This window comes from Rhodnius prolixus, unplaced genomic scaffold, assembly GCF_049639745.1.
Source record: "Rhodnius prolixus isolate KJV_2025 unplaced genomic scaffold, Rpr scaffold_13, whole genome shotgun sequence".
In the NCBI taxonomy this organism is placed as follows: Eukaryota; Metazoa; Arthropoda; class Insecta; order Hemiptera; family Reduviidae; genus Rhodnius; species Rhodnius prolixus.
The window spans coordinates 12,943,032-12,968,990 of NW_027411583.1; the positions used below are offsets into that span (position 1 = coordinate 12,943,032).

General features: G+C 35.4%; 1 protein-coding gene and 1 non-coding gene across 5 annotated transcripts in view; one reads left to right on the forward strand and one right to left on the reverse strand.

Annotated features, from left to right (window-relative positions):
• Window positions 1-25,959, reverse strand: part of Dgk (diacyl glycerol kinase 1) — a 129,584-nt gene that overhangs the window by 36,808 nt on the left and 66,817 nt on the right. The gene's annotated exons all lie outside the window — the stretch shown is intronic.
• On the forward strand, window positions 12,658-12,730 carry TRNAA-AGC (transfer RNA alanine (anticodon AGC)). The gene has a single exon. It is a non-coding gene; the product is annotated as a tRNA-Ala (tRNA).

Below are 25,959 nucleotides of genomic sequence, written 5' to 3' on the forward strand. Positions count from 1 at the left end.
TATAAATTCTTTACTGTATACATTCTTTAATGTATACATTCTTTACTGTGTACATTCTTTACTGTATACATTATTAGATAGATGTATAACACGCATAGATGTATAACTTAAGACTTGAAAGTTAGTCTCTTCATATGACTGCAAGTCATTCATATTTCACAAACAGATTCTTTGCTTTCTGTGTAATTGTGAATGTATACTCGAAAAAAAAATATTTTACGCTGGATTTCCAATTTTTGATTTACGGAAGCACTTCCGGGGACACCCAGACTGACGAAAATTTAAAAATATTCTCGAAAGTCACAAGATAATCTGGAACGATCACAAATACTCTCCCTTGAGAAAGTAAGAGGAAGAAGTTATAATAATACTAAAGGCAGAGAATATAGAAGTTCATAAACCGGATGAAAAAAGAAATGGTGATGTCATTTTAAGAAAAAAGGAACATCAAAATCCCTAAGTACATTTAAAACCAGGTTTACCCAAATCCTAGTAGAATTAACTTCGTCAGCGCTTACCCTTAATCCTGCAGAGCAGACTGCGTACAGATCTGAATAATCCGCAATATAGATCGCCGGCCCCCTTTTCCGGTTAATGAGATTCAGTCCGTGCAATTCTCTTCAAGGAGATATTGTTATTTATTTTTTGCATGACTGTCTAAATATTATAATTTTCATTTTAAATATTAATAATAAAAAAGAAATGTATTTCTTTACTAATTCAAGAAAAAGTTCTTGGACACGCGAAGTAATATGATGTTACTATAAACAAAATGTTTTATTTTTATTTTACTGTTGAACTTTCAAGTTCAAATCTGTTGAGTTCTGTGAACTTTGATCTGTCAAATAGTTTTCTAGGTATTTCGTTGGAATTGATAAAGTCGGCTTGTGCCTTCAAGCTTTACCAAGGAATTGCTCTCCCAACTGGTAGTCTAAACAGACAGGACGGGAGGTGAACGCTCCGGCAGGTCGCGGTGTAATAGATTGCCTAGCCACTCCCCAAGGAATATTATCTAATCTAAACTTACGTCCAATTTATAGATTATAGAATTATGTCTAGCATGCAATAAACAGATGGATTCATGTTTCTATTCAAATCTAGCAATCAAGTCTACAGTGAAGCAATCTTAAAATCTTATAGGATGAAAAAATAACAGCTAGTTTCAGTCTTTATAAACTTTATTATGCCGCGAGCTTTCGACCTAGGGACTTAGGTCATCTTCAGGGCTGTGGAACATATTTACAGTGTGTTTTTTTGCCTTTTTTTTGTCATTGGCTTCCGCCATACAGCCAGCATCGTCTAGGGGCTTATCACTAGAATATCACTCACTCTCCATTCTTACTTATAAATACATTCGCTTCACACATTCATCCCTCTACTATATACCTCTACTATATACAACTATTTACATACAAACTTACAACTAATGGATGGATCAGTACTCTATATTCCTGCCATCCTTATAGCTTAACCGAAATTAAAATCACGTAATCCTTCTGTACAGTGTGTTAACAATTATATTACCAATTAATTATATTACAATGAATATGTACAATGTAACGAAAAATTTACAAAAAATATTTACCTAATTTACAATATACTGTTTTACATCATTAGAGGGTTGGTGTGTCTTCTGTCTTGTCTGTTCATGGACTGAATGTGATCGGTCTGTGTGTGTGGTGCGTGTTAGGTTGTGTGGAAGTCAGTGTTGCCAATTGTCAAGTATTTTTTAGTAAGTTTGTGTATATGTTGTTTAAATTGTTGGTGTCAGTTTTGAAATTTAGACTGTTTTCTGTCTTAGACATGTATATATAATTTCTAAAAGCTCGGCATAATAAAGTTTATATTGACTGAAACTGGCATTAATTTTTCATCCTATTGAAACTATGATTCTGTCACCAAAAATAATGTATAGTAATTAAAATCTTATCTCAGAAGTAGTACTCCCCAAAACATATTACACTCTATGCATCGTTATACACAATAAAGTAAAGTAATCGCCTATTTTTTCAGGGCGGGGCTTAATGTCCAACTACCAATTAGGTGTCGTGGACGAGGGCCGGAAGCTCATACTTTACTATAAACAATTTTTTGTGACAAATAAAAAGTAGTCATACGCGGGATTCGAACTGGAGATCTCTCACTTACAAGGCCACGCTCTTTAGTTATACACAATATATGTATATGTTATTGTGGAACAAATGGTGGATTATACAGCTAATTTTTATCCAACTCAGTATTATTGTATAACTGTACCTCTTGTTTCGCTCTTTTAATCATCATCAGAGGTGATCAGTTTGTTGTAGAGATTTCCAACTTCACGTATTTTTTTTTCGTCTGACACAAGTAAGTCACTGCACTGTATCAGACTACAGTACATCAGAGGAGACCTCTGATGGCTAAAAATGCAAACCCGATCAGTTATACAATAAACAAACGTGCTACTTATCATTGTAGTAATAAGAAAGAGAATTTAGTATAAGTTTGAAGTTTGAAAACCAGGCAACTCAGTCGCAAAATGTTTTCCCCGTTCAAATAGCCATCTAAGTACAAATTAAGTATTTAAGCAAAGTTGCCAGTTCCCACAGGAAGCTTATTAAAGCAGAGAGATAGTTTGTGGTAACAGAGCCGGAAATCTATCTCAATTTGTTGCAACCTAAGTGGCCAGCATCTCCAGCTACACCCATTCAGTAATGCTACCATAACCTGGCTACCAATTACCTCCTAGTTCTGAACTAACGTTGCACGCATTTCAACTACTACTTGAATCAATAAATCATCTATAAGGATTCAACATTAACAGGAATTACTAGAAAACCTAAAGCGTACTTCAATTCTTAATATCGCGGCGATTCTATTGTGCACATTTCTAAGGGGAAAAAAAAAGTTTCTCAAATATAAGTATTCCTTAGCTCCTGTAATAGTAGAATATCATCATAAAAGTAGCGATTATATTTGAGTTATTACAATTTAAAAGAAAACCGGACTTTTACCCTGCTAACCAAGAAAGGGAAATAAAAGAAAGGAAGAAGACGACGCTAAGACAATGAACGGGTGGTTAATTTATACAGTTAGGAACTTCTGGAAGGGCTATTTGTCTTGGAGATTCGTGCAGATCTAGTCACCACTGCCATAGAATACCCTTTTTTTATCCTTCGGCGCTTCGCCTACCCCCACTCTTTTGTTCAGTGAGAGAGGAAGCGAAAACTCCCGGATATGCAGATAAGGGAATCTTGTTCCAGTTGTTGGTTAAATAAAGTACTAGTCTGGATTGTGAGCGAATAATAAAGGATAGGATAGGAAGAGGGCTCAGTGCTACCAACACACAACAATGCTGCCAGATAACGAAAAACACACTCCCTTAAATAACAACCGATTTCTATTTAATGCTATTTTTTTGCTGCCTCACTTTCCGGCTCGAGTTGAGGAAAAAAAGTTTTTCCCACTCCAGATAATAATCATGGAGGATGATCAAGATAGTAAAATCAACCTCTTTGATGAACATATTTCCATAAATCAAAAGGATATCTCATCAAGAGAAAAGTGGGGTTAGCGTGGTTATTTTATCTACCCAGACTGAACAGCTTTTTTTGTGAATGCAGCCTCTAAAGTTGCAGTTTTCATTTCGCCGGAATCGTATTGGAATATTCTGTAGCTTCCGCTCCTTATGCCCATAACGGATTTTACTTTAGCCATCCAAATTCCTCACCGGAAATGCCACTTCACTTTGCTTAGATTTTCTCTTTAAAAAGCATCATTTCCGGAAGGTGTGCAGTTTTATAATTTACTATTTAATGTTAGTGGTAAATTCCACGTGTATAAATAAGAACATTGAGCCAATTCTCAACTAACCTCTAACTACAATCCCCTAACTACAATCCTCTAACTAAAATCCTCCAGCTACAATCCTCTAACTAAAATTCTCTAGCTACAGTCCTTCACAGATAGATAGATAGATTAGACTAGGGCGGCCTCAAGGCCTACGCCACTGCGACCCCTTTGGATCTATTGTGGCTCCCCTCACTTTAAAGCTCACCTTCCAGACCTGTCCTTTTAATCAGACTCTTAATTCTGGAGAGCGGCTCTTGGGTAAAGCTCACAGGCCTTGGTTTTTCCTCCCCGAGAAGTAACATCCTTAGCCATACAAGCCCCTCGCACTGACACAACACGTGCAGTGCATCATCTAACTACAATCCTCTAACTACAATCCTCTAGCTACAATCCTCTAACTACAATCCTTTAACTACATTCCTCTAACTACAATCCTCTAATTAAAATCCTCTAACTAAAATCCTCTAAGTACAATCCTCTAACTAAAATCCTCTAATTACAATCCTCCAACTACAATCCTCCCAACTACAATTTAATTCTGATTTATTTTAATATATTAATAATTATTTAATTAAATAGTTTTTCCCCCAGGGGCTAATATATTTAGGAAGTTCCGTTGCCATTGCGAGATCCCACTTCTGGCCAACAGAAGGAGACGCGATTGGAGGTTTTAACGGATGTGGGGAATCGGAACTGTTGAGTAATGAATGAAAATTAGAGGTGGGGGTAGAGGTATTACGAGAGCGCCGCCATTGTTGCCAGTGAAGCAGCAGACAGACCGGAAGTATATATTTCAATGGCACTACGACGCCCACTACACAGCCCTCATGATACATGTCCTACACATTCACAATCCTCCCTCCCCTCCCATACCGCTAACCACACATTAAATGGACATACGTCTTGCACGAACTGCTCTGAATGTGCCGGTAGCCGCACCAACCCCCTCACCCTCTCACCATTACGTAATTACTTTGTAATGTGTTGAACACGTAAGAGAGAATATGAATTAGTATTCATTAGGAAATTACTGCATGCACAAACATGTCTAATTTCTGCTGTGCTCTATAAGAACCAGCCCCAGCTGGTTCCGCAGACCCCATTTCAATTAGATTGTCCACCAACACCAACTCTCTTTTTTTACTCGTTATTCGTGTCGTTATTCCTCACAGAGTGCTGACGTTTCCAGCAGATTTCCTCGCATAAAAAAAAAAATAAATAAATAAATACCAAACCTTTTTTGATTTTAATTCTGGATGAGTTTGCTTTTATGTTTGATTGTCGTTCAAGGACAAGTGAGGGAAGATGACTGCAGGCTCTGGCTAGCAGTCTTGGCGCTAACGTTCTCACCATCAATGCTTGCCTCGTACGAGGTCTGCCTATTAAATGACCAGACTGTTTATGAAAAAGAGTTTTATTTTAAAAATTCGATTCTACAATCGATTGCTCCACTTCAATGTACTCCTCCACCCCTCGCCACACACCGTTCCATTCGTTTTTTCCATTGGTCAAAGCGATGCTGGAAGTCTTCTTTTGTAAGAGCATTTAGTAGCTCCGCTGATTTCGGCGCTTCACCTCTTCCATCGACTCGAACCCTCGGGTTCCTTTTAAGGCAGGACTTGATCTTTTCGGAAACAGGAAAACGTCACAGGGTGCTCGTATCCAATTTTATGTTTAGTTTTCACAACGAACGGCAAAGATAAGAAGTTCTGGACTTTGTAGTCCAAAAAGATTTCCTTTTTATTCCCAGTTTTGCCAAAGAATAGACTCCATCCCCCCCCCAGCCCCGGAAGTGCTACGCTGAAAGATGTGGCTAACACCAAATCTAAGATGTTGCTCTCATCTCTTCGTTTGATTCCCCAATCTTTTCTCCATCCACAAATTTCTTTAGATTTAATAATGTAACCCCAACAATCAAGAGGTTCCCAAATTTGGGGATCAGTTTGGACTTCCCAACAATTCGTACTGGAAACCTCTTCACTTTCCCCCAAAGTTATCCCTTTCCAAAGAAAAATCTATTCCTTTTTTTTTTTGCAATCCAGTCCTCATTCTCACGATTTTGTCCATCTAGTTGGTCCAGAAGACTAAGGAAGTATTTGCCACTTTTTTGGGCATTGTCTTTCGCCATACAGCCAGCATCGTCTATGTATACAGCCAGCATCGTCTAGGTGCTTATCACTAGAATATCACTCACTCTCTATTCTTACTTATAAATACATTCGCTTCACACATTCATCCCTCTTATATATATACAACTATTTACATACAAACTTACAACTAATGGATGGAACAGTACTCTATGTTCCTGCCATCCTTATAGCTTAACCTGAATTAAAATCGCGTAATCCTTCTCTAATCATTTTCTTCCATTCATTCTAATCGGCTATAACTTTTAAATACATTCATATTTCTCAGCTAGCTGTGCTACAAGACTTAAGCACATAGATATTGGTGGAGAATATTATGTCTTCGTAGCGAAATGGTGCATCTAAATATCTGTATATGTCGTCAAACATTCGTTTCCTTTCTACTCTACATAACGTGGACATATCATTATTATATTATATGAAATGCTCCTCCTCATTGCAATCTACACCACTTAACATATTGTTTACTTCCTTTGCAAGGTAATCAATAAAAAAAAAAAGGGATTCCTTCTACATCTCAGAAAACACAGGCCATGACCTTTCACCCAGATGGAATCTATTTAACCTTGTTTTTTGGTCCATAGCCATCATCGTTGCCCCACCCCTTTGATAGCTGTTTCCTGCAAGCAATGGTGGATCAACTTCTCATCCATAGTAACAAAAACCAATTGGATTCTTTACAAAGTTGGATCAAACGCAAATTGCTTTTCGGATTTTCTTATTGGTCAGTTAACAAATGCAGTGACCATCTTGTAAAAACCCCTTTTCATATTTTACTTTTTTGATGAAAAACTCTTCTGACAATCCAACGCTGGCAGCCTATCGTATATGTTCAAATAATCGATAGTCTAATACAGCATTGGATCTTCTTCTCAAAGATTTCATCTTAGGTCGAAATTTAGTGGGCGTCTTTCATCTCTATCAGCTTCAAGACAAGTAAATGACCTCGTTTCATTTCTTTCCGGTAACAAACTGACACAGTTCCTCGACCAAATAGCTCTTTTCCCCCCACTCTAAATAATAATCAGGATTGTAGAAACCCCCCCTTCTACCCCAGGAGTATTTCTCATCAAAAGAAAAAGTGGTTAGCGAGGCTATTTCATTTGGGTTGACTAAACCTAAATAGTGGAAAAATCTTCTTTTTTTTTTTATTTTCATGGAATTGAAGTGGAATGTTCGGTACCACTGCTCCCAATGTCCGTTACGGTCTTAACTCTAACCGGAAGTACCACTTTACGGAAGGGACTTTCTTCAAGATTTTCCCGTCAAAAACGGATCCAAAAATTTTCTTCTTCTTTGTATTTATAGTAGTCTAAGACGTATACCTGGAAATTGTTCTAGGAAAATTCGATTAAGAGCACTTCTAGGAAAACCTGGTGTAACCAGGAGAGTTGAATGAGTCGCCAAAACTACGACTTTAAAGGATATTCTACAAGCGAAAGTATAACTTAATTGTATTTTTCACTTTTCTATTTTTCTCGAAAATCTACTCCATGTTTATATAAAACATTTTGTCCAGGAATGTGTTAATAAATTGTAGAGATCCTTTTTCCTATTTGTCAAATTAACTATTATTATTGACTATTAGCAACTATTAATTCAATACGTGTACCAACATGATAAAAAACCAAAATTTCATTGAGAACAACACCATTGGTTAATTATAAAAACAGAGAATTTATATGATGTACACTTTTAAGTTTTAAGATTAATTTATATAAATTAAGAAAATAAGTTTATGAAGAGCGGTCGTAATAAAGTTGGCTATAATAAAGTAATCAGATAATTAGGAGAATTTGGTAGGGGGGTGTTATCTGGAAGGCAGTGATGTGTTGCAGTGTGGCCAACTCAAGGACACTGCCGCCACACCTGTGTACCCAGAATGGCGGTAATAAAGTATAGTAACAAGGCGGGAAGAGTTAGAACGGGGAGTCTCCAGTCACTGTTATACACTAATGTAATTCACCTGCAACACGAGAGAAAGATCATCTCTACAACGCACGCACTACCTTTAATCAGGCTGTAATACTCTCAACTTTATTCTCGCCCGAAAATTAGACCCCCCTCCGACTGTTATTGATAAATGTTCAGATTAATTAGTCCCCTGGGACTGGAGATATTCATTAAATTATTTGCATCTTTATGGGCTTTGGAGAAGATTTGGTAATCGATCGGGTAAAATCTCCAGTTTTCTCCGGGAAATATGGTGTTCCTTTGATTCAACTTCCTGTGATTTCTCGATATTGAGTTGCTCTGTCCACAATCACCGCCGAATTTTCCCTCGAAAAACCTCAACTGAAAAAAGGTTGGTTACAGGCCAACATTAGTGCAATGAGTAAATAAAAAGTTTGAAGAAGATCATTCGAGCTATCTTTAAGTGATGCTGGAAAAAAAAGTGGATGACCCATTCAGTGAAGGGGAACTTCCTGTGGAGGAGTTTTGGGTCACATGGAGGGACCAAATCGAAATATCAGCTTCCGGTGACTGTTTTTTGGTTTTTCGGACTCAGGGGACCTCAAACCAGTTACTATTTCCGGTAAGAACTCCAAACAGGAAGTTTGACGAGATTATTGACTGCCCCTTCTCGGGAAGAGGAAGTAAAAACAGAAGGACTTAACATAATTAAACAGCGCCCAATTGATCAATAAATATTTTAACCTAAAATTCATTGCCCAGATGGACCGAGTAAATCCTCGGCCATTACTTCCGGTTGCATGCTAACTTAATTGTAGACCACGCCGGCAGCTTCCTAAATAAATTTCCGCTCACAAAATCTTCTGCCAATAATTCACTGAGTAGTTCGGCCCCGGAAGGGGGCGGGGAATGTTATTAACGCCAGACTATGTTATTAATTAAAGAGGTAAATATGTAAGGGATGGGGGCCAATTATTGGAATTCCAGACTGAATTCAACCAGTTCCAGGGAATAATCGAGCCGAGATTAATTAGGTCAGAATGGGTATTTACTGGAAACCCTGTTTTAGAAATTGGTCAGCTGATCTCACTATTTATTTGTGTTTATTACCTCTTGCTTCCTGCAGAGTCTCCACTCTTGGCAACTTAGTTAAGCTTTTCGACCAAAAACACCTATCGGAACTCAATCGATTATCAGTCTCATCGATTTTCCCGAAAATATTTTTTTGCACTCATGTGTACGAAATGATCTAAAACTCACCACTAGGATCTTAAACTTTTATTTTAAACATTTAGTGCGCTTATTCTTGACCTACTTCGGACTTTCAATCATCTTCAAAGCTTGAATAATTAGTTTTGTTGAAGGGAATTTTTCTTCAACTAATTTCCCATCTGACACTGCACCTGCTGTGTGAGTGAAGGAGGTTACACAGTGTGTACGATACATATGTTATTCAAAACGTTAATGAATTGTAAAACATTTTTTTTGTTTTAAATAATGTAACCTATTAACTTGTTGTTAAGAATTATGAATGTTTCGTGCATAAAAAATCGTCAAATTGGAATTGTCTTTTACATGGGGGGACGCTCGAATTTAAACTGGCAACACTGAATTATACTTAGTACATTAGGACTGGGAAATAATAATTATTGTTAAATTAAATATTGATGAACCTGTAATTCTAATGACTTAACAAATGATGCGTAAACAGGTAAAATCTTCAAAATGGTAGAGAACATGCGAAATGCTAGAATATTAATGTTTTTTTATACTTATATATTGTTTTAGTGAGGTTTGTTGAACTGGGTTTGTGTCAAGACGTATCCGAATTTAAAGTTCATTTTGGTCGTTCTTGGCTTTGTGTTAGTATATTTCTACTGTTTCTAAGATATCTTGTAAGTTTTCCCTTGCTTCCAGTATGTAATAGCGTCACTTTATTGGATGACCGTGTTTGATAAAGTGGTTAGCATCAGTTGAGTCTATATTGTTGTGTGTTTGTAAAAGTAAAAGTAATCGCCTATTTTTTCAGGCGGGCTTTACGTCCAACTACCAAACTTAGGTGTCGGAGGCGACTAGCAAACATACTTTATTGTAAATTTCTTTTATAAACCTTAAAATAAAATCCAAGGCCTAAGACCGGGAATCGAACCCAGTACCACAATGCATATTAGCTTTGCAGGTCTCGCCTCTTAACCGCTCGGCTACCGTGGCACCTTTGTGTGTTTGTACGGGCGGATGTTGTTCTTTGAATCGGTCTTGGATTTTTTTTTTTAGACTCTCGTTGAGGCCTATTATAAGTACTAATCACTGGAGACTGGATAAAACAGTTTGTAAATATCGCCGTGGGGTTATAAGGGGTTGTTAGTTTCGGTTATGTGCACGTATCCTGTTTTCCAGTGTGTTGTTGGGGTCCTAAAAGTGGGTTTTAGGCCCAGGGCGATGGGTGGAAGACCGACAGACGACTGGGATTCAATCAAATCAAACTTAATTTTATTACGTTACGTCTTTTAAGTTTTCAAGGGACTTCAATTTCTTGAAAAAGCCCTCAATTTCAAAGAATAACTAACTGATACATAACCCTGCTCTCTTCTACAGAAATTCAGGGGAAGCTAGCGAGGTCAACATCCTGAACATACTGACTTGAATTTAATTTTAATGAGGTTGTTACCAAGTGATCATAAAAGAAAACCTCAAAGGAGGTACTGGTTTTTGAGTTTTGTGGTTACCAGAGAGAAGGTAACCGCCGTGTGGTGCGAGTCACAGCCAAAAAGTATTCTCATTCGTATTCTGGTAATGATGACGGCGCTGACGTCATCGTCATCTCTTTCATCTTACCGCCTCCTCTAAACACACATACAAACTAGCTAAACCTGTATCTAATAAACTTCTAACTTCAAAGTCTTTCGGGCCGACTAAATCACCAGCGCGGAAACAGAACAGATCTCTAATAAAAAGAAAAAAGGGATATGTTTTTTAGATTGCACGGCTGCCACAATGTTGGCGTCATCCCTAATTTGTTTTCTAATGCGCACTTGGAATTAATTGTGACTTTGGCGGGTCCATATCTCACAGTAAAATCACCCCTTGTTAATTATAAACATATTTGGGACTAGTGTATGCCAGACTAACCCGGCTTTCCCTTAACGCGTAACTTCCACAAAAATACAAATTTTCTGTATTTAAAAAAAACCATTAAAACCCACAACACTCATTTAGAAAATTGGTAATTCCGTTTGAGCATTTTCCTTCAGTTTTTTTTTGAAATTTCTATTGCAACTTTATGGTGTAACTTTAAACTTAAGCATAACTAAACTTTTGTTTTTTACCAAAGTGTCTAAATTGACGAGCCGGAAGAATGCCAGTCGAACAGGAAGTGCGCCAAAAAAACATGTCCGCTTTTCCTTGGACATCATCAAAGAGATCCATTTAAAGCTGGACTTGAAACGATGCGATAGGCTTACTAATTTGTTTCGAAATGGATTTCAGAGTGGCTCTGAGAAAACTTGGACGCCCAGCCGATCTTCAACAATATACCTGTTATTATTGTGAACATGAACCAGTTCATTAGGTCATGCAACATTCATAAATTCATTGGCTCATTTCTAAAAACACAACGTTTATCGGGGGTTAGATCAGCGGTTCCCAATCTTTTTTCATTAGTGCACCCCTTTACCTGATTGTTTCCTTAGTGAGTACCCCTAACATATACTTATATATAATATATAAATAAAAAAAATAAATAATCATATTCTTGATTTTACGTATTGTAACTTTAAATTAACAGCAAAACAATCTGAATATCGGTATCAAATCATTCGATATTTTATTGGTATCGAAAAAATACTGCAATATCGAATGAGTACTTAATTCTTGTCAATTTATATGTTTGAATGTTTGATAACACTCACTGGAAATTAGTAATTGAAAATCTATCTGAAGCTTGCGGCTCATGTTTAAATACCAGGGCTGAATGATAGGTCTACTAGATGAGAGGTTAGTAACAATACCAGTTAGTTGGTAACCTGCCTACTCCACTAGCACACTCTGATGGCCGTGATTAATAGTGTCGTAAAGCGTCACCATTTCAGTACCAGAATGAAATTTATTCACTCTAGAGCACGGTTTAATATCTTCGAATACTAATGTGAACCCTGTAATCGTCTAGTGGTTACACACACCAGAAAGTTGTAGACCCAGGAATAGATATCACAGGAGGAGCGTTCCCCTCGAAACTATCCTAAAGTGGAAATTTGCGATGTGATCTGTACCGGATATTTCAAGAAAAATCTTCGCAGCCAGTTTTGAGATACACTCCCAGAGTATGAGCAGTCTAATCAGTAAGGTGCTATTTCCGGTTGGCCACTTTCCTCACTTTCAAGACCCATGGGGGTACTCGAACGAAGTATAAGGGTATGATTTTTCTGTAATTATTCGATTTCCAGCTAAAGTGTTCAACAGTTAGATGATTTTTCTCAGAATCAGGGGTAACCATGGTTACGGTAACTGGTGCAAACTTGTTTTTTTGATAAATCTACTCGATTTCATACTAAGAGAAAATAAACAGTTCCCCCTCCACTATTCTATGTTATCGATGATGTAAATTAGCCAGGCGCTTAGTGTATACTAGACCCGGCAGACAGATCGGACTGGTACCACTCCCTTAGTAGTGGTTGTTGTCCGACCATTACGTAACTGTTCTACTCTGTGCTCCTAATACACAATATTTAAACGCTGTCTTATTAGTATTATTTACGAAAATAACACAGGGGGCGTAGCTCAGATGGTAGAGCGCTCGCTTAGCATGCGAGAGGTACCGGGATCGATGCCCGGCGCCTCCAAGTTAAATTTTTTTTTAAAGACAAATTTAAATTTTTCATTTATTGTGCAATAATCATTCAGATTTCTGATTGTGAGTTTTAAATTACTTTTTGAAATCCTCTGAGCCCGACATATTGTCCTCTCTCTCGAAAACGGAAGATCACAGCACGTTCAGATCTGATATTGGGCTTAGGTGCTAACAAAGGATGCCACAATTTCGGTCAAAATCAAAAAACCGGAAATGTTTTTGTATTTTAGGATTTCACCAAAATCACTGCTAAGATTTCCATTAAACTTGGTGAGCTTGCGAAGATTCAAAACTTTTATTTGACACACTTTCCCCAGGGAAATTCTATTAAGGAAGTGAACAGGAAGTGGTGGTAGGCTCCCCTCTAGAGTGCTATCATTGTTTATTGTACTGACTTACCACCCATATAATATTAATGTTAATGAGTATCAAATGTTAGACTGAGCTCCAAAATTTTGATGGAAAATTTGGTGACCGGAAGTGCCACTTTACGTCACAGATTTTTCCGCATTTTGAGATCTACTAAAATCGTGAGAATTAAATATGACATTGAGTTCGAACTTTGAGAATAGCAGCAGGAGGAAGTCGTGTGAGTGGTCACACCAGATTTTTCGGTGTGGGGGGGAAATTCAAGAAATTCCGGCTCCTACTGTATTCCGGCGGAATATCGAGATTTATACTGCGACCTTTTGTCACTTATTGTTCGCCTGTCAGTACGCACGTACTGACCATGCGCCCCCCCAAAAAAACCCTGCTTCCGCAGTTTTCGGGACAACTAAATCGTGATTACAAGGAAAACAGTTTGGAAATTTTAACACGATCACCGTAATCAAGGGAGATAAGAGTAGTAAGAGAGATAGAAAATACAAGATGATTGTTTGATTACGTAAGATAAATACATCTTTGTGAGTAATCGATACAGATTTGGATCGATGGCAATATGCCAAACAAAGACTCTGGCCGTGCGAATCTTCAACTGTAGTCCATTCCACGACGTATTATTGAACGTAGATAATTCTTGTGTTTTATCGCTTCCTTGGTCTCACTTATCTTCTGCAAAGACGGGCTGCCAAAAAGTACTTAGTACGAGGGTCGTCTGAAAAGTCCGTGCAAAAATAAAAACTACTTAATTTTTGGGGGTAAACCTTTTTTATTTTTCAACATAGTCTCCTTTTAGGCTTATACACTTCGTCCAACGCTGCTCTAGTTTGTTGATCCCTTCCGAATAATAGGATTTGTCCAAGTCTGAAAAATAGCCATTCGTTTCTGCAATCACTTCCTCGTTGGAATAAAATCTTTTTCCCATATTTCCATTTCTTCATATTGGGGAACAAATAGTAGTCCGAGGGAGCCAAGTCTGGAGAATAGGGGGGATGTGAAACGAGTTGGAACCCTATTTCCATTAATTTTGCGACCACAACTGCTGGAGGTGTGAGCTGGTGCGTTGTCCGTGATGGAAAAGGACTTTTTTGTGGGCCAATCGTGGGCGTTTTTCTTGCAGCTCGGTTTTCAAACGGTCCAATAATGATGAATAATATGCACCTGTAATAGTTTTACCCTTTTACAGATAGTCGATGAGGATTATTCTTTGCGAATCCCAAAAGACAGTCGCCATAATCTTTCCGGCCGAAGGAACGGTCTTCACCTTTTTTGGCGCTGATTCCCCCTTGGTAACCCATTGTTTAGATTGTTCTTTGGTCTCAGGAGTGTAGTGATGTATCCATGTTTCATCCACAGTGACGAAACGACGCTTAAAGTCCCGCGGATTCTTCTGGAACAGCTGCAAACCGTCCTTGCAACACTTCACACGATTTCGTTTTTGGTCAAGCGTGAGCAATCGCGGCACCCATCTTGCGGATAGCTTTGTCATGTCCAAATGTTGATGCAAAATTTTATGTACCCGTTCATTCGAGATGCCCACAGCACTAGCAATCTCACGCACCTTCACTCTTCTGTCATCCATCACCATATCATGGATTTTATCAATGATTTCTGGAGTAGTCAGAGTTGGGCAAAAATTTAATCAATTAAAAAACAATTGAATTAAACCGAAATTTAATTTTAATCATGATTAAAATTAAAAATTTAATCCGCCAAATTTAGTTGATTAAAATTAAATTCACTTTTAATTTAATCGCAATTTAATCAATTAAAATTTTTAATCATAACTAAAAATTAAGATTAAAATTAAAATTAAATAATCAGAATTTTAATTGATTGAATTAAATTTCAAATTTAGTTTTAATCACTTTGGACGATTAAATTTTTTAATTTAATCAAAATTTGAGGGATTAAATTTTTAAAACCAAACATTGCCAATGGTTAAACCAGAATCGGACCAATGCATCTTTATTCCGCCTAGCTGGTGCCTCTTCTCTATCAATATTATCACCTTTCCCAAACTTAGCACCTTCATTCTACCAGTCTGGTGTCTCATATATACCATGTTGGTGACTCTCAAGACTTACATAGGACCACCTTACACTCACATTTAACCATGTTTACCACTTACTAGACTTATATAGGACCACCTTACTCTCACATTTAACCATGTTTACCACTCACTATACTTAGATAGGGCCACCTTACACTCACATTTAACCATGTTGGCGACTCACTAGACTTAGATAGGACCACCTTACTCTCACATTTAACCATGTTTACCACTCACTATAGTTATATAGGACCACCTTACTCTCACATTTAACCAAGTTTACCACTCACTATACTTAGATAGGACTACCTTACACTCTCATTTAACCAAGTTTACCACTCACTAGACTTAGATAGGACCACCTTACACTCACATTTAACCATGTTGGCACTCACTAGACTTAGATAGGACCACCTTACTCTCACATTTAACCATGTATACCACTCACTAGACTTAGATAGGACCACCTTACATTCACATTTAACCATGTTTACCACTCACTAGACTTAGATAGGACCACCTTACACTCACATTTAACCATGTTTACCACTCACTATTGTTATATAGGACCACCTTACTCTCACATTTAACCAAGTTTACCACTCACTATACTTAGATAGGACTACCTTACACTCACATTTAACCTATTTAGCGACTCAATAGACTTATGAACAGGGTGACCAGAGTTATGTGTTCCACCCACTTTTTTTTTAAACGGCGGGAAATTTCAAAAAAATAGAAAACACGTATTTAATCAAATCTAGTTTTTTTCAGTAATTGACCCATTATTTAAACCCCAATTTCCCCAGATACAGTATCTAAGTTTTTTTTCAAATGGAACAAACCAGATCTAGGCAGGCTAGAGCTATTCGATATTCCAGATCTTCGATTGAAGCCAAGGGATTAAGGTTACTGTACACTTTATTTTTTAGATATCCCCTCTGAAAATAGTCTATTGGGGTTAAATCCGTAGTTCGAGGTCAAAATCGAGCTCTTCTTGAACCGGATGATAACTGGGGATGAAAAGTAGATTACCTACGAAAACATCGTAAGGAAAAGGACATATTGTGAACCCGGAAAACCTAGCCCTTCCACCTGTAAACCTAATTTCACTCTGAATAAGAGAATGTTGTGTATATAGTGGGACATTCGAGGACCTACACATTATGAGCTTTTAAAACCGAACGAAAAGCTAAATTCGGAGAAGTATTGTTAGCAAATGCATAATTTAAAGACAGCAGTCCAAGAAAAAAGGCCGGCGATGTTCAATAGGAAGAACATCATACTGCATCATGATAATGCCAGGCCAAATGCTGCTTTAAAGACTCGTCTAAAAATTGCAGAACAAGGCTGGAAAATTCTGTCGCATCCACCATATTCCCCGAACTTAGCACCCTCCGACTATCACTTGTTTTTGTCCTTACAAAATTTGTTGAAGGGCGAAACATTTAAAAATGAAGCAGATATCAAACAAGTACTGGTTCAATTTCTCGCATCAAAAAATAATACATTTTTCAAAAATGAAATACATAAATTGCGCCCACGCTGGCGAGATATCATTAATAATAATGGCAATTATATTATTTAATAAAGTTTATTTATAAAGTTTATTGGCAAGAAAAATTTGTATTTTGTTTTATTCCAAAAACGGACAGAACTTTCCGGTAGACCGTATATAAGTCTAGTGAGTGGTAAACATGGTTAAATGTGCATGTATGGTAGCCCTATATAAGTCTAGTGAGTCGCCAACATGGTTAAATGTTAGTGCAAGGTGGTCCTATCTAAGTCTAGTGAGTGGTAAACATGGTTAAATGTGAATGTAAGATGGTCCTATATACGCCTAGAGCAGTGGTTCTTAACCGGTCTTCCGCAAAAAACTGGTGTTCCGCGAATATGGTCCAAGTGTTCCGCGAAATTTCAATTTTAAGTTCTTGCTAAGTACCGAATTTCAAATTAATTAAAGTTACTGTTCCGCGAGAAAAATATATACATATAATTGTGTCCCGCGTCTATGAAAAGGTTAAGAACCACTGATATAAAGGGTTGAAATTTTTTTGGGTCATGAAATTCTGTAAAATTATGGCCGTTCTATATCTCCCACTGTGAACCACGTATTCGTATGAAATTTTGTTCTCTTGTACACTTTGTTTTTCTCAATTATAAACTATAGTTATTTTGTGCACAGATCTATAAATGTAGAAGATATAAAGGGTAGAAATTTTTTTGGGTCATGAAATTCTGTAAAATTATGGCCGTTCTATATCTCCCACTGTGAACCACGTATTCGTATGAAATTTTGTTCTCTTGTACACTTTGTTTTTCTCAATTATAAACTATAGTTATTTTGTGCACAGATCTATAAATGTAGAAGATATAAAGGGTTGAAAATTTTTTGGGTCATGAAATTCTGTAAAATTATGGCCGTTCTATATCTCCCACTGTGAACCACGTATTCGTATGAAATTTTGTTCTCTTGTACACTTTGTTTTTCTCAATTATAAACTATAGTTATTTTGTGCACAGATCTATAAATGTAGAAGATATAAAGGGTTGAAATTTTTTTGGGTCATGAAATTCTGTAAAATTATGGCCGTTCTATATCTCCCACTGTGAACCACGTATTCGTATGAAATTTTGTTCTCTTGTACACTTTGTTTTTCTCAATTATAAACTATAGTTATTTTGTGCACAGATCTATAAATGTAGAAGATATAAAGGGTTGAAATTTTTTTGGGTCATGAAATTCTGTAAAATTATGGCCGTTCTATATCTCCCACCGTGAACCACGTATTCGTATGAAATTTTGTTCTCTTGTACACTTTGTTTTTCTCAATTATAAACTATAGTTATTTTGTGCACAGATCTATAAATATAGAAGATATAAAGGGTTGAAAATTTTTTGGGTCATGAAATTCTGTAAAATTATGGCCGTTCTACATCTCCCACCGTGAACCATGTATTCGTATGAAATTTTGTTCTCTTGTACACTTTGTTTTTCTCAATTATAAACTATAGTTATTTTGTGCACAGATCTATAAATATAGAAGATATAAAGGGTTGAAAATTTTTTGGGTCATGAAATTCTGTAAAATTATGGCCGTTCTACATCTCCCACCGTGAACCACGTATTCGTATGAAATTTTGTTCTCTTGTACACTTTGTTTTTCTCAATTATAAACTATAGTTATTTTGTGCACAGATCTATAAATATAGAAGATATAAAGGGTTGAAAATTTTTTGGGTCATGAAATTCTGTAAAATTATGGCCGTTCTACATCTCCCACCGTGAACCACGTATTCGTATGAAATTTTGTTCTCTTGTACACTTTGTTTTTCTCAATTATAAACTATAGTTATTTTGTGCACAGATCTATAAATATAGAAGATATAAAGGGTTGAAAATTTTTTGGGTCATGAAATTCTGTAAAATTATGGCCGTTCTACATCTCCCACCGTGAACCACGTATTCGTATGAAATTTTGTTCTCTTGTACACTTTGTTTTTCTCAATTATAAACTATAGTTATTTTGTGCACAGATCTATAAATGTAGAAGATATAAAGGGTTGAAAATTTTTTGGGTCATGAAATTCTGTAAAATTATGGCCGTTCTATATCTCCCACTGTGAACCACGTATTCGTATGAAATTTTGTTCTCTTGTACACTTTGTTTTTCTCAATTATAAACTATAGTTATTTTGTGCACAGATCTATAAATGTAGAAGATATAAAGGGTTGAAATTTTTTTGGGTCATGAAATTCTGTAAAATTATGGCCGTTCTATATCTCCCACTGTGAACCACGTATTCGTATGAAATTTTCTTCTCTTGTACACTTTGTTTTTCTCAATTATAAACTATAGTTATTTTGTGCACAGATCTATAAATGTAGAAGATATAAAGGGTTGAAATTTTTTTGGGTCATGAAATTCTGTAAAATTATGGCCGTTCTATATCTCCCACCGTGAACCACGTATTCGTATGAAATTTTGTTCTCTTGTACACTTTGTTTTTCTCAAATATAAAGTATAGTTATTTTGTGCACAGATCTATAAATATAGAAGATATAAAGGGTTGAAAATTTTTTGGGTCATGAAATTCTGTAAAATTATGGCCGTTCTACATCTCCCACCGTGAACCACGTATTCGTATGAAATTTTGTTCTCTTGTACACTTTGTTTTTCTCAATTATAAACTATAGTTATTTTGTGCACAGATCTATAAATGTAGAAGATATAAAGGGTTGAAAATTTTTTGGGTCATGAAATTCTGAAAATTATGGCCGTTCTATATCTCCCACTGTGAACCACGTATTGATATGGAATTTTATTCTCTTGTACACTTTGTTTTTCTCAATTATAAACTATAGTTATTTTGTGCACAGATCTATAAATATAGAAGATATAAAGGGTTGAAAATTTTTTGGGTCATGAAATTCTGTAAAATTATGGCCGTTCTACATCTCCCACTGTGAACCACGTATTCGAATGAAATTTTGTTCCCTTGTACACTTTGTTTTTCTCAATTATAAACTATAGTTATTTTGTGCACAGATCTATAAATGTAGAAGATATAAAGGGTTAAAAAATTTTTGGGTCATGAAATTCTGTAAAATTATGGCCGTTCTATATCTCCCACTGTGAACCACGTATTAGTATGTAATTTTTTTTTCTCTTATACCATTTGTTTTTCTCAATTATAAACTATAGTTATTTTGTGCACAGATCTAAAAAGGTAGAAGATATAAAGGGTTGACCATTTTTTGGGTCATGAAATTTTGTAAAATTACGGCCGTTCTATATCTCTCACTGTGAACCACATATTGGTATGGAATTTTGTTCTCTTGTACACTTTGTTTTTCTCAATTATAAACTATAGTTATATTGTGCACAGATCTAAAAAGGTAATAGATATAAAGGGTTGAAAATTTTTTGGGTCATGAAATTCTGTAAAATTATGACCGTTCTATATCTCCCACTGTAAACCACGTATTCGTATGAAATTTTGTTCTCTTGTACACTTTGTTTTTCTCAATTATAAACTATAGTTATTTTGTGCACAGATCTATAAATGTAGAAGATATAAAGGGTTGAAAATTTTTTGGGTCATGAAATTCTGTAAAATTATGACCGTTCTATATCTCCCACTGTAAACCACGTATTCCTATGAAATTTTATTCTCTTGTACACTTTGTTTTTCTCAATTATAAACTATAGTTATTTTGTGCACAGATCTAGAAATATAGAACATATAAAGGGTTGAAAATTTTTTGGGTCATGAAATTCTGTACAATTATGGCCGTTGTATATCTTCCACTGTGAACCACGCATTGATATGGAATTTTGTTCTCTTGTACACTTTGTTTTTCTCAATTATAAACTATAGTCATTTTGTGCACAGATCTAAAAAGGTAGAAAATATAAAAGGTTGAAAATTTTTTGGGTCATGAAATTCTGTACAATTATGGCCGTTCTATATCTTCCACTGTGAACCACGTATTGATATGGAATTTTGTTCTCTTATACACTTTGTTTTTCTCAGTTATAAACTATAGTTATTTTGTGCACAGATCTAAAAATGTAGAAGATATAAAGGGTTGAAAAAGTTTTGGGTCATGAAATTCTGTACAATTATGGCCGTTCTATATCTCCCACCGTGAACCACGTATTCGTATGAAATTTTGTTCTCTTATACACTTTGTTGTTCTCAATTATAAACTATAGTTATTTTGTGCACAGATCTATAAATATAGAAGATATAAAGGGTTGAAAATTTTGTGGGTCATGAAATTCTGTAAAATTATGGCCGTTCTATATCTCCCACTGTGAACCACGTATTGATATGGAATTTTATTCTCTTATACACTTTGTTTTTCTCAGTAATAAACTATAGTTATTTTGTGCACAGATCTAAAAAGGTAGAAGATATAAAGGGTTTAAAATTTTTTGGGTCATGAAATTCTGCAAAATTATGGCCGTTCTATATCTCCCACCGTGAACCACGTATTCGGATGAAATTTTGTTCTCTTGTACACTTTGTTTTTCTCAATTATAAACTATAGTTATTTTGTGCACAGATCTATAAATGTAGAAGATATAAAGGGTTGAAAATTTTTTGGGTCATGAAATTCTGTAATATTATGACCGTTCTATATCTCCCACTGTAAACCACGTATTCCTATGAAATTTTATTCTCTTGTACACTTTGTTTTTCTCAATTATAAACTATAGTTATTTTGTGCACAGATCTAAAAATATAGAAGATATAAAGGGTTGAAAATTTTTTGGGGCATGAAATTCTGTACATTTATGGCCGTTGTATATCTTCCACTGTGAACCACGTATTGATATGGAATTTTGTTCTCTTGTACACTTTGTTTTTCTCAATTATAAACTATAGTTATTTTGTGCACAGATCTATAAATGTAGAAGATATAAAGGGTTAAAAAATTTTTGGGTCATGAAATTCTGTAAAATTATGGCCGTTCTATATCTCCCACTGTGAACCACGTATTAGTATGTAATTTTTTTTTCTCTTATACCATTTGTTTTTCTCAATTATAAACTATAGTTATTTTGTGCACAGATCTAAAAAGGTAGAAGATATAAAGGGTTGACCATTTTTTGGGTCATGAAATTTTGTAAAATTATGGCCGTTCTATATCTCTCACTGTGAACCACATATTGGTATGGAATTTTGTTCTCTTGTACACTTTGTTTTTCTCAATTATAAACTATAGTTATATTGTGCACAGATCTAAAAAGGTAATAGATATAAAGGGTTGAAAATTTTTTGGGTCATGAAATTCTGTAAAATTATGACCGTTCTATATCTCCCACTGTAAACCACGTATTCCTATGAAATTTTATTCTCTTGTACACTTTGTTTTTCTCAATTATAAACTATAGTTATTTTGTGCACAGATCTAGAAATATAGAACATATAAAGGGTTGAAAATTTTTTGGGTCATGAAATTCTGTACAATTATTGCCGTTGTATATCTTCCACTGTGAACCACGCATTGATATGGAATTTTGTTCTCTTGTACACTTTGTTTTTCTCAATTATAAACTATAGTCATTTTGTGCACAGATCTAAAAAGGTAGAAAATATAAAAGGTTGAAAATTTTTTGGGTCATGAAATTCTGTACAATTATGGCCGTTCTATATCTTCCACTGTGAACCACGTATTGATATGGAATTTTGTTCTCTTATACACTTTGTTTTTCTCAGTTATAAACTATAGTTATTTTGTGCACAGATCTAAAAATGTAGAAGATATAAAGGGTTGAAAAAGTTTTGGGTCATGAAATTCTGTACAATTATGGCCGTTCTATATCTCCCACCGTGAACCACGTATTCGTATGAAATTTTGTTCTCTTATATACACTTTGTTGTTCTCAATTATAAACTATAGTTATTTTGTGCACAGATCTATAAATATAGAAGATATAAAGGGTTGAAAATTTTGTGGGTCATGAAATTCTGTAAAATTATGGCCGTTCTATATCTCCCACTGTGAACCACGTATTGATATGGAATTTTATTCTCTTATACACTTTGTTTTTCTCAGTAATAAACTATAGTTATTTTGTGCACAGATCTAAAAAGGTAGAAGATATAAAGGGTTTAAAATTTTTTGGGTCATGAAATTCTGCAAAATTATGGCCGTCCTATATCTCCCACCGTGAACCACGTATTCGTATGAAATTTTGTTCTCTTGTACACTTTGTTTTTCTCAATTATAAACTATAGTTATTTTGTGCACAGATCTATAAATGTAGAAGATATAAAGGGTTGAAAATTTTTTGGGTCATGAAATTCTGTAAAATTATGACCGTTCTATATCTCCCACTGTAAACCACGTATTCCTATGAAATTTTATTCTCTTGTACACTTTGTTTTTCTCAATTATAAACTATAGTTATTTTGTGCACAGATCTAAAAATATAGAAGATATAAAGGGTTGAAAATTTTTTGGGGCATGAAATTCTGTACATTTATGGCCGTTGTATATCTTCCACTGTGAACCACGCATTGATATGGAATTTTGTTCTCTTGTACACTTTGTTTTTCTCAATTATAAACTATAGTCATTTTGTGCACAGATCTAAAAAGGTAGAAAATATAAAAGGTTGAAAAAGTTTTGGGTCATGAAATTCTGTACAATTATGGCCGTTCTATATCTCCCACCGTGAACCACGTATTCGTATGAAATTTTGTTCTCTTATACACTTTGTTGTTCTCAATTATAAACTATAGTTATTTTGTGCACAGATCTATAAATATAGAAGATATAAAGGGTTGAAAATTTTGTGGGTCATGAAATTCTGTAAAATTATGGCCGTTCTACATCTCCCACTGTGAACCACGTATTCGTATGAAATTTTGTTCCCTTGTACACTTTGTTTTTCTCAGTTATAAACTATAGTTATTTTGTGCACAGATCTAAAAATGTAGAAGATATAAAGGGTTGAAAAAGTTTTGGGTCATGAAATTCTGTACAATTATGGCCGTTCTATATCTCCCACCGTGAACCACGTATTCGTATGAAATTTTGTTCTCTTATACACTTTGTTGTTCTCAATTATAAACTATAGTTATTTTGTGCACAGATCTATAAATATAGAAGATATAAAGGGTTGAAAATTTTGTGGGTCATGAAATTCTGTAAAATTATGGCCGTTCTATATCTCCCACTGTGAACCACGTATTGATAAGGAATTTTATTCTCTTATACACTTTGTTTTTCTCAGTAATAAACTATAGTTATTTTGTGCACAGATCTAAAAAGGTAGAAGATATAAAGGGTTTAAAATTTTTTGGGTCATGAAATTCTGCAAAATTATGGCCGTTCTATATCTCCCACCGTGAACCACGTATTCGTATGAAATTTTGTTCTCTTGTACACTTTGTTTTTCTCAATTATAAACTATAGTTATTTTGTGCACAGATCTAAAAAAGTAGAAGATATAAAGGGTTGAAAATTTTTTGGGTCATGAAATTCTGTACATTTATGGCCGTTGTATATCTTCCACTGTGAACCACGTATTGATATGGAATTTTGTTCTCTTGTACACTTTGTTTTTCTCAATTATAAACTATAGTCATTTTGTGCACAGATCTAAAAAGGTAGAAGATATAAAAGGTTGAAAATTTTTTGGGTCATGAAATTCTGTACAATTATGGCCGTTCTATATCTTCCACTGTGAGCCACGAATTGATATGGAATTTTTTTCTCTTGTACACTTTGTTTTTCTCAATTATAAACTATAGTCATTTTGTGCACAGATCTAAAAAGTTAGAAGATATAAAGGGTTGAAAATTTTTTGGGTCATGAAATTCTGTAAAATTATGGCAGTTCTATATCTTCCACTGTGAATACGTATTGATATGGAATTTTGTTCTCTTATACACTTTGTTTTTCTCAGTTATAAACTATAGTTATTTTGTGCACAGATCTAAAAATGTAGAAGATATAAAGGGTTGAAAATTTTTTGGGTCATGAAATTCTGTAAAATTATGGCCGTTCTATATCTCCCACCGTGAACCACGTATTCGTATGAAATTTTGTTCTCTTATATACTTTGTTTGATGTTAGTTTTCCGCGAGAAAAATATATATAGATATACGTATAATTGTGTTCCGCGTCTATGAAAAGGTTAAGAACCACTGGTCTAGAGACTCGTGAAGAAGTCCAAGTCTACAAAAATTAACGGAAAAGTATTTATTGAAGACGCTTAGAAAAAGGGCCTCGCCAAAACGTGTTTCGAACCATTGGTTGAAAAGCCATAAAAGTGGATGATTAAATTAGTTTGATTAACGATTAAATCTGAAATTTAATTGATTAAATAATTGTCATGTGAGGGAAGGGATTAGCTAAGAGGTTAGCATACTGGACTCCCACGCGGAGGTCCCGGGTTCGAATCCAGCAGCTGACCCTTAGATTTTCTCTTCCTAGGAGCTTCTTACAGCTCACTGTCCGGTGATGGACAGTGTTGTCTGTAACGAGAGAACACTGTCCGGAGGCCGGCAGTGCACTGGAAAAAGCTCCGGGTGCTAATAACCTCAGCTGTTGATGCGCCAAAAAAAAAAAAAAAAAAAAAAAAAAATTGTCATATGATTAAAATTACGATTAAATTCGCCGATTAAATTCTGATTAAAATTAAAAATAAATTTAATCAATTAAAAAATTTAATCAATTAAATTTAGAATTTAATTTTTTTTTTAATCAGTGCCCAACTCTGGGAGTAGTAACCTCAACAGGGCGTCCAGAACGTTCAGCGTCACTTATGCCCATATGGCCACTCCGAAAATTTTGAAACCACTTATAAACTGTTCTAATCGAAGGTGCAGAGTCACCATAATGTTTATCAAGCTTCTCTTTAGTCTCCTGAGGAGTTTTGCCTTTCATAAAGTAGTGTTTAATCAACACACGAAATTCTTTTTCGTCCATTTTTTGAAAATCACTCGACTTCCTCGATTCAAACGAATGCCAAACACAAAGAAATAGACCGATCTGGCTGAAACTTGGTGTGTGTTCTTCCAAGAGATGCTACTAACTAAACATAACCTCGATACGCGCCAGTAGTGCTATCTCTCTGACTTTGCACGGACTTTTCAAACGACCCTCGTACTACTGTCTTACTCTACTACTAAGAAAAGGTGTAAATTTTTCATTTTTATATTTGTCCGAAAATGACGAAAAAAATTGGTCTGCATGTGAATGATTTTTCCTGCTTTCCTCAAGAAACCCGGAAGTTTACTGTCGCTAAGGTACCGCAATAAAG